The sequence below is a fragment of the Lissotriton helveticus genome, chromosome 10 (assembly GCF_964261635.1).
Source record: "Lissotriton helveticus chromosome 10, aLisHel1.1, whole genome shotgun sequence".
Classification (NCBI taxonomy): domain Eukaryota; kingdom Metazoa; phylum Chordata; class Amphibia; order Caudata; family Salamandridae; genus Lissotriton; species Lissotriton helveticus.
This window is the reverse complement of record NC_136071.1, coordinates 956,154,080-956,172,505: the sequence shown is the minus strand read 5'-3', so window position 1 is coordinate 956,172,505 and position 18,426 is coordinate 956,154,080. Positions and strand designations below refer to the sequence as shown.

The following is an 18,426-nucleotide window of genomic DNA, read 5'->3' as shown; positions in this document are numbered from 1 at the left end:
TTGTAAAGCCTTATTGGTGTGGGAGCTGCTAGCCCCTCACCATTATAACAAACACTGACAAAAGCAAAAAATGTTTTTGGTCTCTTAAAGCACACACTGCCACAGTAGGTACTGGCCCTCAACAAAACTACTTTGTGTGCTGATATACTCCTTGTGAAAGAGCAGATTCCTGTCAGTCACAGTGAAGCCAGCCGATACAGAGAGAGAGAGGCAGAATTTTAATAAACACAAAAAGTCACTGTCAACGCAGACCAAAATAGGGGCCCAATTATTAAAGAAAGTCTCAAAAGTGCACCCACAGTATATCTCCTTGCATTAAGTGCAGCTATACAGCTTTCATCAATTTCCAAGAATTTACAGAAGTAGGACAAGAAATAGTACTCCTAGAAAATATTTCTGAACTCATGTGTAGATTTGCTCATGCGAAATTCTGAGTGTTTACAAGTTCACTTCCCTCCAGCCACTTTTTTCCCAACTCTGGAGGAAGGTTTACATCTGCCATTGTCAGGAGTAAATTTCCAACACTTCTCAGTATGGGAAAAGTTTAGAGGAGAGTTGTTGAAAACCCTTAAATCATGCAATCAGAGCTCCTATTAACGAGATTCCTGCCATCATTTGTCGCCGTACTACATGGCACCAAAGGGACAAGTGGATTTTGTTACAGGACAAGTAGATTTATGAAGCAACCTGCCCCATGGACAAGTAGATATATATTTTATTAAATTCCACACCCCTGCTCTGTCTTACCAAAGCTTGTCTTGTTGGAGATAACATACCTACCAGTGTCTCTAAAGGTCCCGGCCTTACCTTACTCTTCCCTTGCCTACTGAGTGACGAATATTCTACACCAAAAGTTATATAACATGGGCCATGTGAAACAAATATGCAGCCAATGCCTCGGTTCTTGGCCGCACCTAAAACGTTCTGCAAATCTAGCTAGGAACATTTTCTTGAGATGGCTGGCAGTGTAATAAAGCTGCTATCTACAGTAAAAATTGTCTTAAAGTTAGCACCCCAAATCGCTTTATGAGCCATGGTGTTATAACAGCCCCAGTAGCCTGTACTAAACTCATAGCAGGGTAGTCTTAATTGTAGCTAATGCGGAGATACCAGCCTCTGATTTAATTATTGCTGGGGTAAACAATACCAGTTCCCTACTCCTTTAACTCTGCTTACGATGTAAGCTTTACAATTTTGTTCCGAATACCAATCCCTCTCAACCAGATTGCAATTCAAGAAATGTCTAATTTGTAGGTAGGTAAATAATAACCTTGGGGGAACAGCGAGAAAACTGGAGGTTAGGTGATCCCAAGTTTTCATGCCTCTTACCACCAGAAAGGCACTGCCCTTTCCTATTTCTTGATAACAGCAGTGCCTATACTTGAGCGTAACTCTGTACATTCCTGATTGTCATCTGAGGATGAAACAATTTGCTCTCTGATCTGCTTGAATTTATATTCTAATATATGTGGTACTTTATAGCGAATCCGCTTGGGTCATTTTGAGATTTGTAGAAAAATGGGTATCTGAATTTAAACTTATTGGACCAAAGACTGCAGATAAAAACATAGATACTGTTAGATCCCATGGCCCGCGTCAGCCAGTCAAGTAGAGTGGCATGATAATACACCTGGATATGTGTTAAAGATGGTAAAGGTTAATGCGAGCTTGTTTATCCTTCTACAGAAAGTGTTGAATTGCTTGATCACTCTCAACAAAAAACTGATATTTCACTTTTATTAAATCATTCGAAAATATGAAAAAGAACAACAGCAATATTGCCACTTTAATTAGTTCTACACGGCTGAAGATGGAAAGTAGGAGATTATGTCATTTCAATAAAAGTGCCCGTGCTTTATTCAGAATCGCAATATAATTTAAAGAAAAGAGTTCTGAGAAATCATGCAAGACATAAATACCCAAGTATCTTATAAGGCGAGTAGTACAGTAATGCTATCAAATTTCTATGGGCAGTATTTGGGGGAAGCAATGAAAAGGTAGCGTTTCAGATCTGCTAATATTGACCTTATACACCTCAATGTGGGCAAATGTCTAGAGCTTATCAAATGCGTTACAAATATTTGTTCGGTGACTGCTAAGTAAAGAATTATAAAATCTGCATATAGCTTAATTTTGGATGATCCTGCAAAAGGGGCTTCAATGGATGGATCCTGTCTAATTGCAGCGACTAGAGTCTTGATGAAAAGAGTAAATAGAAGTGGTGACACAGGATAACACTGTCTTGTGCTACCTTCAATTGTAACTCGTCCTACCACCTGTGAATTATCACTTCCACCTCAGCATTCCCATATAAATTTTGCAGCAGTGTGACTAACTTCATGGATACCCCAAAACATTTGAGAATGGCAAATATTACCTCCCACTACACTAGGTCAAATGCTTTCTCAGTGTCTAGGATGATAATAGGGGCTGCTCAATCCGTATGACTGTAGTAATCTAGTGCCTCAACAAAAAGTTAGTATTGTGTGAAATCAACCTTGTGGATATAAAACCACTTTAGTCATTATTTAAAAAAACGCAGGCTTCACCACTGAAGTGGAGGCAAATATAGGTGGGTGAAAGACAAAATAAAGATATTTTTGGCTGACTAATTGACCTGCCTGCATCAGGTGTATAGGCATCTATGCATGTTTCATGGGCATGTCACACATAAGCACACTGCAAACTTGAAAAGATCCATAAAAGCAAATAAAGATTGTACCAGCTCTGGTCCTCTTGTTACAGATGGAGCATCAACTCACTTTATCCACCCAACCAAGGTTTACAAAGACAGCACTAAACACCAAGGACTCAGCACTGCGTAAGGTCTAACACCATTGAGGTTCAGGGATGCAGCTTCGGGCGTGGGGTCTTTAGGGTGTGACCCCGCTTCCCCCATTAAATACATTATTGGTTTTGTACCCGGGTCTGGTGGCCTTGAAGACTGCTTTTGTCTGTATTGGCAAACATGACCGCCAGCAGACAAACTTTTCCAAAGTTTTTTGTTTTTTAAAAACCAACTCCTAAGGCAGGAATGTGTTTATTAAAAAAATGTAAAAAGCCAATGACACCGACACAAAAGAAATGTTCTTCCATGGTTTGAAGGTGATTTTTTCCCCTGTCCCTCACCACTAAGATATACCTTGTGGTGACAGAGAGTTAAAAAAAAAAAAATCTGACTATCCACTCTAAACAGGACGGATGATTTACCGTCAATGGCTCCTACTCATTCGGACTGTCAGAGGAAGTTTTACACCGACAGAGTAAATTTTACTACGTCAGGGTACAACTTGAGCTCCGCCAGGACTCAAAATTCAGACTGGCGGACCTTGGCGGACAGGGTAATCTATCGCCACCTCACAGAGTAATGGTGACAGAGTACCCAGTAAAAGTGATGGAGTGCGCTCCCTGCCAAACTCTAAATCAGCCTCAGAGGCCCACCTACTGGAAATCAGTATAGACCCTGCTCCTTATGGGAACAGTCCATCCTGACCCTTGATCATCTCACCCATTTACCATCCGATTCACACCCTCCTAATCTTACTGGCTAAAATATGCCCCTGTTGGTGTTAGAAAAGTGATACAACAAATACAGTGCTTTCTAGAGATATGTGGATAGAAAGGATTGTGGTGCATGCACCTAGTGGTCCACAAAATTATTGCTCCAGGAACGCTGGGACCATGGAATTGTGGTGTTTTTCTGTAAAAAAGAAGATATAAATGTACAACATGCCACAATGCAATAACACACAGGAAAGGGAACAGAGCATTTTTGACTGTGCTTGCTGCAAATGCCTTTTACCACCATGTTATGAAAGTTGTGTACGACACTGTCTTGTGCCAAACAGTTGCGGTAATGTGTTTATGTTTGTGTTTCATTACCCTATTGTGCTCTTCTTTTGCACTGCAACTCTGTTGCGGTCCAACTTGCCTGTTTTACTGTGTAGCGTTGTTATGTTTTTGTTCTGGTATTTATTTTGCTTTTCGTTGAGTTTGTGTATCGTACTCAGGGCACAAGTCCTAAAAAAAGAAGTGGGGGGACGCTGACGTCACGACAGGAAGTGATATCATGAAAGGTGGCTTGCACCATCAGACTTATTGCCTCCCCTCACTCACCCCTTAGATGCGATTTCATCAGAGAAGCCAGCGCGTGAGCAGCGTTCTGAATGGGCTCCGATCTCGCCAAAGAGAGGCCAAAGAGTGAATGTGTTGCTCCATTTGCTCCAGTTATCGAGCTCACGGTAAAATAAGTGGGGGGACGCCGTCCACCCGCGTGGTACCTTGACTCGAGCCCTGATCGTACTGTGCTATTACAGTGGAGACGTCAACAAGTGCTGTTACATTTCCAACCAAGAGCAGCACATTCCTTCAAATGCACACTGGCTCACTTAAAATTAAGACGATTCAATTCTGCTGCTCCGGATCTTCAACTATGTAACACAAAAGTCGGCGCAAAACTGTGGAAGAGATTTTCTTAAATCTGCATTTATTGTGTCCACTTTATACGGTACGGCCCCTAATTTTCTAAACAGCATGTTAAAGCTAACATCGCATCAGTCTACCATATGAAAATCGTTGTGATTCTCGGTCTAAACATGTTTTGCAAAGTCTGCGCTGTCCTAATCGCCTATCACGAAACATTTTGCCGAAAGGAAAACGGCAAATCAGTTCTTTTTAAGGGACTGTTCTATCTTTACTTGAATTTCAGACGCCTCAGCTCTACTTGGAGACGTCACGGTATCAGCGAACAGCAGTCTTTATTCTTGAAAGTCTTCGACTCTCAGGAAGTAGCGTGCGAATGACGTCACCCTTCTCAGGCTTTCATGGGCTGTGACTGTTGACTATTTTGCTCGAGGGCGCGGTCACAGCCCGGAAGTGACGTTAATTGCACTGAAACGCCCTCGCGGAGGTTTGTGACTACAGGTTGGTGAGATAGTGTTCTCGCATACGTAGTTGGTGTATCTCCCCTCCTTACAGGAAGGAAGCCCAGGAGGAAGACCCAACAACAGCTGCGTAGTTAGAGGGTGTTTGCCGTACCCGCCCTCCGCATGTAGATGTGGTTGCAGAGCGAGAGCGGTGCCGATACAGACCTCTCCTTCACCAGATTTTTCGGGGAGCAGTATAGAAAGCAACTAAGGACTGGAATTCCAGGTCTGGAGCCATGGTCTCTAGCCGGCATTACACTTTGTGCTTCGGAGTGAACTCATTGACACCATGAGCAGCTCTCCCTCACCTCACTTCTCTGGGCCGTTGCGGCAAGTGCTGAGCCTCAGTGTACTGTTCGGTCTTCTTCAGCAAGGAAAGGGCCCCTCTCAAATGCCATCATCGTTTGAATTTACGGTACCAAGAAAGCTTTTGCCTGAGGATGATACCGAACTCACTGTATTTTATGAAATCTCCGCTGATGGGCAGCAATACATAGTAAATCTAGCTGCCAACCGGGCGTTGCTTTCGGCAGATTTTGTTGTTTTTAGTTACAGGGACAAAGACCACATGATTAAAGAGCCGAAGCTGATTGAACTGTATTGTTATTGCCAAGGAGCAGTCGTTGGGATTAAAGCTTCAGTTGTAGCCCTCAGCACCTGTTCAGGGCTCACCGGATTTTTACAGATTAAATCGTTAAACTACAGAATTCAACCTGTAGATATATCCTCCACGTTTCAGCATCTGATTTATAAAGTCAAGGATGTTGTCCAAAAGCTTGACAGATGCACAGCAAACTTTGCAAACAAAACGCATCCATATGAAATGAAGCATGCACCTCACAAACCATTGGCAGATTTGGAAAGTGCCAGGTATCTGGAAACCTTTATAGTTGTAGATAATGCTGGTTACAAAGCGTTTCACTCAAACAGTACCATAGTGACAAATAAAGTAGTTGAAGTTATAAATTTAGCTAATGCAATGTTCGCAACATTACATTTACAAATAGTGTTGACGGGAATAGAGATCTGGTCAAAAGTGGATTTGATTCCGTTTTCAAACACTACTAAACAAATGGCCCATGAATTTTCCATATGGAATGAAAAACGTTTTAAACCACAAATTAATTTTGACTTGACATATTTGTTTTCAAGCAAGTTAGAACATGAAGAAGATATGCATGCACATTTAGGAACAGTATGCAGTGGAGATGGCCTTGCAACAGGAATTCTTGTGTTCAATGCCCAGCATTTAATATCAGATATAGCGTTTTCATTTACTCATGTGGTCGGCCATAACATTGGGATACGTCATGATGTGGAACGAAATGAAGCTTGCAGATGCCACAGTGGCCGTTGCATCATGGGTCTTTATAAACCAAGGAAAGTTGCATGGAGTGACTGCAGTATGTCAGATTACGAAGAATTCTTGGCTAATGATGGTGGAGTGTGCCTTCAGAATGTTCCATCAGTTGAATCATTGGTAACTATACCATACTGTGGTAATAAGAAAGTAGAAAAAGGCGAGCAATGTGACTGTGGCTTCCAGCATGAGTGTGCTGCTGATCCCTGCTGTGATTTTACATGCAAATTCAGAAATGGGGCTCAGTGTAGCACTGGTGGATGCTGTAGCGAATGTACCTTGCTTAAGCGTGGAATGCCATGTAGGGAGCCTACTTCTGAGTGTGATCTTGCTGAATATTGCAATGGAGTATCAAGCCTGTGTCCAGAAGATGTGCATTCTCAGGATGGAACAGCTTGCAACAATAACAAGTCCTACTGTATTAACAAAAAATGCTATGATTACACTAAACATTGCAAAGTTCTTTTTGGAGAAGATGCAACCGTTGCTAGACACGAGTGCTTTGTAAGAGTGAATAGCCAGGGTAGACGATTTGGGAACTGTGGCTTCAAAACAGAAAGTGCCCTACAAAAATGTGAAGAAGACAATGTTATGTGTGGTAGAGTCCAATGTGAAAATATAAGCCAACTGCTTATTTATCCTAAGAATACAATTATTCATCAAATACCAGTCGGTACTAGATGGTGCTGGACTTTAACCACAGATTATGACAATAAAGTACCTGATATTGGAGCAGTTGTTGATGGTGCAAGTTGTGGTAGTGGAAAGGTTTGCATAAACAGAACATGTCTCCCTCTTTCAGCCCTAAGTTTCAATTGTGATATAGGCACAATGTGCAGCGGACATGGAGTATGCAATAGCAATAACAATTGCCATTGCGATAAAGACTGGGCCCCTCCAAATTGTAAATACTTTGGATTTGGAGGCAGTGTTGATAGTGGACCGGTAATATATGGTTCTTTTATCAGCTACCTTCCCCCTGCACGTGACAGAATGTATGGCTATGGCATAGTGTCTGGTACAAATGTAGTTTTGACAAAGGGAATGCAGTGCACATCATTGTTCCCTCTCTTTTTAACATTGCTACACCTGGATAGTATTTCAACACATTGAAAAAGAACAGTTAAGGTACAACTGCAGAAAAAACGGTGAATTGTAAAACATTTCATTTACTAGTAATTTCATTTCAACAATACTCAGTGGGTTTCATAGGCATCAAAAAAAGAATTGCTATTTTTATACATTTTATATCTTCTGCATCGAAGTAACATCCCTAAATGTTCTCCTTATTGTTTTCTAGTGGCTTTTTGGTTAGGAGCAAAACACTTACTTGCAACTGTATTATTTATGTATGACTGGTTTTTAAAAATATTTTCTTCAACAATCATTTTGAAACTGTTCTAGAAGTTTTTTATATTTATTCAAATTGCTATCTTCCCCTTTTTTGGCTGTCAAAACCACCCATATCTTTAATAGGAACACAGTGTCCATGATCAGATTCAAATACAAATGTTGAAACGCTAAATTGACTACACAAAGTCTAACTAGGGGCATGAGATAATGATGTATGAGACCTTTAGTTTTCAAGATTCACATCTAAAGAATGTGTATTTTTAACAATTAGTTTAGCCGGTATGCAGTAGAATAATCCAAAGCTTAACATCCTCATCACAGTCTTCAGTGGTTCTGTTGCTCTTAGTCCCTTAGTTTTATATTTCTCACTCTTTCTCTTTGATAGTTATCGTGTCACATTACAGAACAAAAGTTAAAGAATGCTGTCTTAGGAGTTGATAACAATGCTAAGCATGTAGGAGAGCTCAAGGGGTCTGTTGTCATTCTGCAGACCCCATGGAACTTGCAAGTTATAGATTTAGATTTAAATCTAACTCAACCTTTCCTGCTTCAGAGGTAGATTTAACCAGTTCTACTGGATCGTAGTCACATCCTTTATTATGACATCTGGATATTCTGGTTATGAGTAAGCCCATAAGATCCTTTAAAAACATGTTTGTCATTGGGAGTTGTTGAAGGTTCATCAACCCAGGGCTTGCGAAATGTTTTTGAGATGAATGCCGAGCTCACTCTTCCTATGCAACAGTGTCTTTCCATCCATGGAACAATCCCTCATTTCATATGACTAGTGGATCTTCTCTCTTAAGTGTTTTAGAAAACAGCTCTTTGGTTTGCTCTGTATACCCTTTCAAAACGTTGCACTTTTGATTCTAAAGCTAGAATTGAGACATAGCTTGAAATATGAATAATGTTATATAATTGTTCAGTAGCATATAGTTTTTATGTGGCATACCAGAAACAGTTCCTTTCAATTTATAGGCTTTTAGGGAATCTTTATAGATATGACCAATATGTAATGTGAAGAGAGTGTTATCAATTAGAAGAAAGAAGGACACTGGTATGGGATTGCTAATATATTTTATTGTCACTTTTGAATATTATTCTGCTTCTTCTTTGCAAAATGCATTTTAGGTATACTAGCACCTCAAAGCAAAAAATAATCAAAATAATTTCAAATGATAAAGAATGAGCAGAGAAAAACAAGTATCCATAACCACAATTAATGTTACTACAAACATCATTTTCTCACCTCATGGCATTATAGACTCTTTGCAGTACAAGCCATTGGAACAGTGTAGTACATGAGTGGCTAAGTGCTGCATTTTCTCGATTCTATCATTTACTTCATGCCCCCAGAGCACTGATGACCCCACATCCACCAAGGGCAAGGATGAGGACTGTCGTGACCCGACAGACAGGGCTACAGGGCATGGGGACACTAGGACCCTGTGGGTCATGAGGGAGGTGACCAGGTCACCGGACACCACATCCGGTTAGGGACAGGAAGGACGGCAGACTAACCAGGACGGACAAGGGGACGGATGTGTATATGACCAGCATCCTAGAGAAAATAAATAAAGAAATCAGTGAACGACCAACCTGTGTCCCGAGTGTAATTTGCTGCCTGGTGCCCACTGCTGAGACACGACAACTGGCGACGAAGGTGAACCGAGCCGACGTGTAGAGCGACGCGTACTGATTGACTGCGCCATCAGGAACAACCAGGTGCCCACCCTGGATTTGCGAGAAGAAAAAGGAGAAACGAGCGACATCGGAGCCCACCCGACCGCTTCAGCGGAGACTGCCAACAAAGTGCGGTGAGCGCGAAAGGAAGCGTGTGATCGAAATTGAGGCGCGAGCTCTCGCGAGAGTCTCGGCGGCCATCTTAAGGTCAGGCGGCTGGGCCAATCAGAAGCGAGATCTGGGAAGCAGCCATTCCTAAGTCAGGCGAGCGAGATTTCGATCGCGAAATCTCTCGAAGAGCAGCGGCCATTTTGGGAACAGGACAATAGAAAGAAAGACCATAGGAACAAACAGGGTGGCCATTTTAAGGCCAGGCAAGAAAGAAAAGAGGCAATAACACAAGGAAAAAGACAAGAACAAAGAGAAAAAGGGACTAAGAAAGCCCAGAAGAGGCTACATAAAGAAAAACAAAGGAAGAAAAAGAAGAAAAAGAGTGACAAAAGAGTACAAAAGGAAAAAGAAGATAAAAGACAAAAAAAAGAGGAGTGACAAGAAAGAGAAATCGAATTAGAAACAATAAAAGAGAAAGAGCAACAAAGGCAAAAAGAAGTGGAAAGAAACAGAAAAAGGAATAAAGGAGAAAGTCAAAGAAAGACAAACAACAAGGGAAGGAGAGACAAAGACCCCCACAAAGGAAAAGGTGAAGAAAAAGAAGAATATAAAAGGACAGAAAACAAAAAGGAAACATAGATCAAAACACAAGCGACAGAACAAAAAGAGACAAGAACACACAAAGTCAAGAAGGCAAGGATGGCAGAACCAAAGCCCAGTGCACAATACAGGAGGCCACTGCCGTTCAACTTATCGGAGCCACAAACAGGAATAAGGTGGGAAAAGTGGATCAGACGGTTTGAAAGATATATGGAAGCAACCGATGTAACGGACGGAAAAAGATTAGGGCTACTGCTAAACTTAGCAGGGGATGACGTCGAAGAACTTCTGGTGACACTGCGAACAGAAGAAACAAAGACATATGATAAACTAAAAAAATGCCTAACGGCCAAATTTGCCCTCAACGGAATGTTGACTTCGAACGATATACATTTACCATTGAGTGTCAACAAGTTGACGAGGCGCTGGATGACTTCGCGACAAGGTTGAGAAAATTGGTGACACGTTGTGAGTTCGACAAGTTCGACAACGAACAAGCAATACGGCTACGGATCATTGAAGGCTGTCGTGACACCGGATTCAGGGCAAGGATCCTAAAAGAACCGACCTCATTGGAGAACATCCTATCACTGGCAAGAGCAGAGGCGAGAGCAACGGCACATGCCAAGGAAATGGAAAGAGGGAAGAATGTCAAAATAGAGAACGCACACCACATGATGAGCAAATATCACACAGGCCGGTGGAGAAATGACCGGAGGGAACAAACAGAGAGGAGACAACCTGAAGGCACATGCTACAGGTGCGGAATGGAATTTCCACACAGAGGCCCGTGCCCAGCGTTTGGCCAAACATACAGAAGATGTAATGGAAGAAACCACTACGCCAGTGTGTGCCAAGGCGTACAATTCAGAGATGACAGAGGAAGAACAGGAAGACCACAAGAGTCGACAACAAGACACGTCAGATAAGAAAGGAGAAGTTCATCACGAGGGTCAGGCGAAGAAGAGGAAGAAGAGAAAGTGGAAAGGCTATATTACATGTCAGGAGCACACACAGAATTGAGTGGGGGAGATGAAAAAGGAGAAGCGACACACCCAACGGACTGGAGCACACAGGAAAAGACAGACTCGGCAACAATAGGAGTAGGAGCACATGAAGTGGAATTTGTACTGGACAGCGGTGCAACATGCAATGTCATGTGTGCATCAGAGTACGTGAGGATGGAAGCCAAGCCGACCCTGAGAGCGTCAAGGGTTGAGGTTTTCACCTGGGGGTCAAAGAGACAGATAACAAACCTGGAAAAGTTCACAGAGGAACTGAAGTACCAAGAGAAAAAGAACAAAGAGGACATCCATGTGCTGAAGGGCGATGTTCCAGGACCTTGCCTGCTGAGCAACAGCACCGCCCAAGCAATGGGTCTCATAACGATGACGTATGACAAGAAAAAGAAAGACACAGTGAGCACAATCGAAGAGAAGATGCAGGGACCGGAGAAAGAGGAAGAGAACGAAACAGAATCACGGAAGGAACAAACACCACGAAGGGTGGAAGGAGAAAGAGAGGTACTTGCGAAGATGGCGCCAGCTGGCCCGCACCACAGGCACATGACAAGGAGCGAGAAGCAGACGAAGATAAGCCGGCAAGAGGAGTGCAGAAGGAGGTCAACCGACAAACAGAAGCCAAAGCTGATGGCAGAGAACAGCGACCAAGAGAAGAATGCGAGAGGATAAAGATACTAAGTGATGAAACGTAGGAGCCAGAGACTGGGGAGACGGGTCGACCCGACCTATGCTCTCTCTCGCTCTCTCTCTTATCAGTAAAACTGTACCATGAACATTTGTTTGCAACAAAGGGGGAGATGTCGTGACCCGACAGACAGGGCTACAGGGCATGGGGACACTAGGACCCTGTGGGTCATGAGGGAGGTGACCAGGTCACCGGACACCACATCCGGTTAGGGACAGGAAGGACGGCAGACTGACCAGGACGGACAAGGGGACGGACGTGTATATGACCAGCAGCCTAGAGAAAATAAATAAAGGAATCAGTGAACGACCAACCTGTGTACCGAGTGTAATTTGCTGCCTGGTGCCCACTGCTGAGACACGACAAGGACTATGATGGAAATGTAAAAAAGGACTAACTAGGCAAGAGGTTATAGGCAACTTTTTGCTAACAGCAGCAAAAATAATTCTGCAGCACTGAATGCATGAACAATGATACTCTCAATACCAGAGATTATCTTTGGAATTAGGACATCTTCACTGAGTAATGTGCTATTTTGCTCTTATGTCACCCATTCCCTTAGACTACTTTCTTGCCTCATCAGATTTAATGTATAAATGATACCTTTGTAGATCGTTTGAGATCATGCTAGTTGCTTTGATTTGAGAAAACTGAGGACCCTTATTAATGCACCTAAATGTGTCTGTTTTTGCTCTGGCTAGAGTTGTGAGTGAATCACTGCAGTAAACTAATGTACCTCCTTTTCCCAGTTATACACCTACATACATACATATTTACTGTCCGTGGCAGTACAACTTTTTTCATAATCTGCTTTTATTTTATTTTATGAAATCAAAGGGAATATCTCTGGGTACCAGTTCTCCATTTCTTTTCAAACCTTTCAAGTTTAGTTTAAGAACAGTAGACATATAAAGGGTTTGTGGTGACACCTTTCCTTTAGAAAACTGTGTATGGTACAGCTGATCCACCCGGAGGTGTAATGACAGACCAAATCCATCAGTGAAATCACTCTACTGAGGACTGCTAAATCTGTACCCAGATAATGCTTATGTAAATAAAGTACAAGTTGTTTAGAGTAGCTAATTAATGCCAACTTAATTGTTTTGTTTCACATATATGGACAGCATCCAGATTCTCTTCCTCGCACATTATTTCACTTATACTGATGGATTGCAGTCCATGGAAGCTATTGCACTGAAATCTGGCAAGCCAGCCTGGGGAGTTTGATACTGTGTTGCCTGTGGGGCAGGTAATATTTAAATTCCATCTGCAGAGTCAGGAAACTTTGCTGAATGTCCAGTGGGCAGGACACCCCACAACAAAAAATGTGGCATTACTTATGGCCTGCAACAGTCTCTTAATTATTGAGGTGTGAGGGGTATAGACAGGAGTAGACAGTGTGGTGATTGGGATACGTTGCAGCGAACATCTCATGTATTGGAGTGCAGTGCGTGAAAACCCAGGCAGGGTGGGTTTTACGACTTTTCCCATGGGATGTAAACTGGAGTACGGGATGGCACACTACTGCTCAGCGTCAGCAGTGTAGGTCACCTTATGCCTGGAGCAGGAGTGGGATGAATTCCTAGTCATGGGAAAGATGCATGCCAGAATATTGTTAGCAAAAATAATGGCTGTAAATATTTTGTTTAAATATTGTGTACCAATCAGTCCATTGGGTGTAGATTTTCTGCCATTAACTTCAGTTGAGTGATATTTGTGTGAACAATATTTAGGACACTATGGGCCTGATGTAGGTAATCTCAATTTACCTATTCTTAAATACCGAATCATACAGATTCGGTATTTAAGAATAGTTAAATGGGATGTAGGTAATTTTTCGTTAAAAATTACAGAATTGGTAAGTTTCGGTAATTACCGAATCGGTTCGGTAAAAGGGGGAAAACATTGAAGGGTAGCAGGGTGTCACTTTGACACTCTGTTGCACCCCTCAATTGTGTATGGGTGCACATGTGGCACACATACATGCCCTAAGTGCATGTATGTCTGCCACATCGCACTGTTGGAAAAGCAAAAAAAATGCTTTTGCAAAGGTTTTCATTATTTACCACCAACTTGTACTTGGTGGTAAATAACGAATCCCTAACTGAGGAATGCACCAACTTGAGTGCTCCCTACATCCTGTATTCGGTAATTTACCAAATCGGTATGTTAAGAATTCGGTATTTTACGGAATCCTTAAATTACCGATTCGGTAAAATACCGAATCCTACAAAAATGCCACTTACATCTAAAAAGCCCAATACCGGTCGGTAAAGGCCGAAATTCGGTAATTACGGCCGTTACCGGTCGGTATTGGGCGACCTAAATCTGGCCCTATATGTTTCTCAGAGGATATTTTGGTTATGATATTCTGGTAATATCAAATACCTAGCACTATTGGGCACTCTCATCAATTCTATAAGTGTTTTGGGTTGGTATGGGAAAATATTCTTATCTCTTCCCAAACTCAGATGCTTTTTTATGCACTCTGACCTAATCCCCTGTGCCTAATTGATAATAATTTAAAACAACCAGAAAGGAGAAACCAGTTGTCAGTCGGATCACTCAACAAACAACACTCAAAAAATTAAGTGTATGTGTGCCACAAAGAAAAAAGTGTGGAGAAATGAGAAAGTATCTCACATGGGCACCACCGGAGGAGCTACTGGTAGGTTCTCACCAGCTTGCCCACATACTTATCATCTTATCATACTTATCATCAACAAAACATCTTATCATACTTATCATCATCAACAAAAATCCAATTAGTGGAGGTTAAGATATTAATTTTTCAAAATTAAATGCAAAAACAGTGCTTAGAAGTCACTAGAGGTCAAGGTTACTTGCAGTCATGAAGGACCAGTGCAAATCCAAAGTTCAGGCTGATCGTGATGGAGGCAAGGCTGACCACAGGCCTCACTCAGGGCCCGTTGAGGAAGTACCTTGGGTGGAGCAAAGAGTTGACGCTCGGGGCACGATGCCTCAATCTTGTCCACGCAGTCCGGTTGCTGCATCGCCATTTTATGCATTGTCTTTAGGGCAGTACATAAAACTGGGCCTAGGGTACTCCAGAGGAGATTCACTTGGTATGTGCCGGCTAGATCGCTACGCTCTTCCTCCGCACACCTTGTCTGCATCCCCCATGTCAAGAAAGTGCGAACAGGAGGTAGATCTTTTAGCTTTACTGCCTCCAGACTCTGGAACGCTCTTCCCCTGAGGCTTAGACAGTTGAACACCTTGTCCGCCTTCAGGAAGGAATTGAAAACCAGTCTCTTCTCTAGAGAGTAGACCTGCTTTCTTTGTTGCTCCCGCAATTCTGTAATCTAAGCGCCAGGATACCCTTTGGGTGACAGTTGCGCTATATAAGTGTACCTTACATTGAGCTTCACTGAGGTAAAGGCAATGCATCACCAGTTGCCAGTCGGGTGGAATTTAAATCTCTTTCCACATGCCATCGTATTTTGAATGGCAAGGCCCCTGCATTGCTCAGGAGTCTGGTGACCGGGTATGAGCCCACACGCAACCTCCGCTCCTCCTGCACAGGACTCTTAACGGTACCAAGAGTAAGGAAAGCGTGTATGGGGGGTAGATCTTTTAGACATCTGGCGGCCAAGTACTGGAATGCTCTACCCTTAAGCCTGCGCTTGGAGCCATCGGAATTGATTTTTAGGAAAAGACTCAAGACCCTTTTGTTTAGCAGGTAGACGGTTGGGAGGGTGGGTGGATCTTCAGTTCTCACTTATCACAGCGCGGGGACACGCCGGTGGGCGTACTTCCAGGCGCTTTATAAATGTCCAAAATGGAATGAAATGAAAATCGAGCCGCGCAGAGCGTCGTAAACGGGCCACCCAGGCTGTAGAACCACTGTTGTCGAACAGCCTCTGTGTCCGCGTCAAAAGGACATCCATCGGTTCTGAACAATGCAAAGGTGATGATGCCTTGGGTTTGTAGCAAAACAGCTGCAGAACTCACTTCTCAGGCCCAGAACTTGGAGAGGGCACCTCAGGCAAGGGTGGGACAAGCAGAGGGCAGAGTCCAGCAGCGCCAGCAGAATTGCAGGAAGTCATTTGTGTCCCTGAGACTTCAGAAAACAGGAGGCGCCTGCAAGCCAGCAAGCCTTTGGATATCACTTGAAGGGAAGTCCGAGTCCAGCTCTCTTTCATCAGAGTCAGGGAGTAGCAGGCAGCAGGGCAACAAGCAGAAAAGCAGTACTTCCAGAAAAGAAGTCCAGTTGAGTCCTTGAAGCAACACAGCAGTTATGACAGAGGTTCAGTTCAAGATCCAGGAGTGTCTGATGTCAGGGGGTCAGAGACCCAATACTTATGCCAAAGTGCATTTGGTGTTGGGGGTAACTTCAAAGCAGCTCTCTGAAGTGCACAAGGATCCCTTTCAACTCATCCCGGTCTGTCAGGCTATCTGTGATGGGTACATCTGTGCTTTGTGTGTGGACAGGACACTACCTTTTGAAGTGTAAGTGTCATCTCCTCCCATTCCTCCTTGCCAGGAAGACCCATCAGTATGCAGATAAATGCAGGGTAGTGCTCACAATGTAGATGAGCCTCACCTTGCTGTGTTTGTTTCTGTCTAAACCCAAGGCACAAAGTATAGCTGTCACCCACCCCAGACTTGTATTGTAGACAGGCTGTCAGGGACATAGAACGGTAAGTGCAGAGAAATGTTCACTTTCCAAAAGTGGCACTTCTAAAACAGTAATGTTAAATCCAACTTAACCAGTAAGGAGGATTTATCATTACCATACCAAAAATATGAAACATTGAAAAGCTACTTCTCTCTGATCATGTTACAGCTTAAAAGTGTATTAAGGAACTCCCAATGCTGTCCTAAGAGAGGAGTAGGCCTCACAGTAGTGAAAAACGAATTAGGCTTTAAGAGGTTGTTTGTCACTACCAGGACATGCAAAATATAAAAGTACATGTCCTACCTTTAAATACATGGCACCCTGCACTTAAGGCCTACCTTAAGGGTGACATATGTAAAAACAGGAGTTTAAGGCCTGGCAAGTAGTTTTAAATGGCAAGTCAAAGTGTCAGCAAACTGCACACACAGGCACTGCAGTGGCAGGCCTGAGACAGGTATGAAAGGCTACTTCTGTGGGTGGCACAATCAGTGCTGCAGCCCACTAGTAGCATTTGAAGTAGAGGCCCTGGCTATATGGTATATTACTTTTTAAGGGACTTACCAAATATGCTAATCAGATACACACCAATGTCCTCATGTTTTAGGGGAGAAGCACATGCACATTGGCACTGGTTAGTGGTTAGCAGTGGTAAAGTGATTAGAGTCCTAAGGCCAACAAAAAGAATCAGCAGAAACAGGAGGCAAAAGGCAAAAAGTCTTTGGAAAGACCACCCTAAAGATGTCAGGTCTAACCCAGTGGTAACCACCCTGCATAAGGGAGCCAGTGATGCTCTGTAGATGGGGGGCAGCAAGTAACATAAGGAAGCTAAAGATGGCCTCAATTTGACACCAGGTATGTGTGCCCCTAATAGCTCCTTTATGGCTCTTCTCATGGCTGTAGTGTGCGCAGGCACAGAGGCAAGGTTTGTTATTTGCACAGGGTCATACTCCCATGCAAATGGGGCAACTGCACCTTGAGACAGCACAAATGTGGGGCTGGTGCTGTTTGTGTTGAAGATGGAGGCCACATAAGCATCTGCGATCTCTTTTTTATTCTTAAAGTGCCCCATGGAAACAGATAGTGATCAGACATGCCTGTTGTGTGCCCTGGGACAATTAGTGTAATACAGTACCAGGTTTGAAGGTATTCACCGAATTATACAGGTTCACCCACTCACCCCCCACCCCCTACCCCCCCTTTGAGGCACCCATTTCCCAAGATAAGCCTAAAGCCTGAACTTCCATTGGTGGAATATCCACCATACCAGTACATTTTCTTTATTCGTAAATTCAGGCTGTAATTAGAAACTTCCAGTAAATCTGATTCTGCAAATGAGGATGTTGAATTAAAAAATGTAACTAGCTTTCTATGCAATTGTGTGGTGTCTTTTTTTCTTCCTTCAAAATGAAGTTCTCTGGGTTATAATATGTTACCTATCATCTGCTTTTGCCTAGCTTTTCAATAAAGCTGCCACTAGTATTTTACCGGCAGACCGGCCACATTTTTGCACTTGCGTAAATATTATTGGATTCCTCATTCCTAACATGTCTGCTTCCTTGCAGAAGATGAAGGACAAGACGATCAAACACAAAATATGGAAAACAGGTGAGGCCTAAACCCAGCATCCAACTTTCTCCCCACCTTGGAACAAGTAGGGCCAGAAATATCTATCTTCGAACACGTGGTGTTCAATAAACGAACAGCAGCCATTAAATATATTCCCCCACCTAGATTCAACATATCTCGTGAAGAACATGCGGCACTGCAATCCCTCACCCAAAACAAGAATTGAACAATCAAATGCTGTGATAAAGGGGGATTCGATTCATAAAAGGGGGTGGTGATGGACAGAGCATCTGAATTAAGCAGAACACTCCTACCCAGTCAAAAGATCAGGGCTTGATCCATCACCGTTTTTTAGCTCACTGCACCATCCCAGTTCAGAACCTGGCTACATGCAAATTAGTCTGTCCCTGGCCCAGTGCATCATGGGAACAGGGCAGACCAAACTACCAAGCCAATTCTTTACTGGAAAGGAAACAGGCTTC

The 18,426-nt window shown here is 43.0% G+C and overlaps 1 pseudogene; it reads left to right on the top strand.

Moving 5' to 3' along the window:
• Positions 1 to 4,908: 4,908 nt before the first annotated feature.
• Positions 4,909 to 17,701, top strand: LOC144784676 (disintegrin and metalloproteinase domain-containing protein 9 pseudogene; annotated as a pseudogene).
• The last annotated feature ends 725 nt before the right edge of the window (positions 17,702 to 18,426 follow it).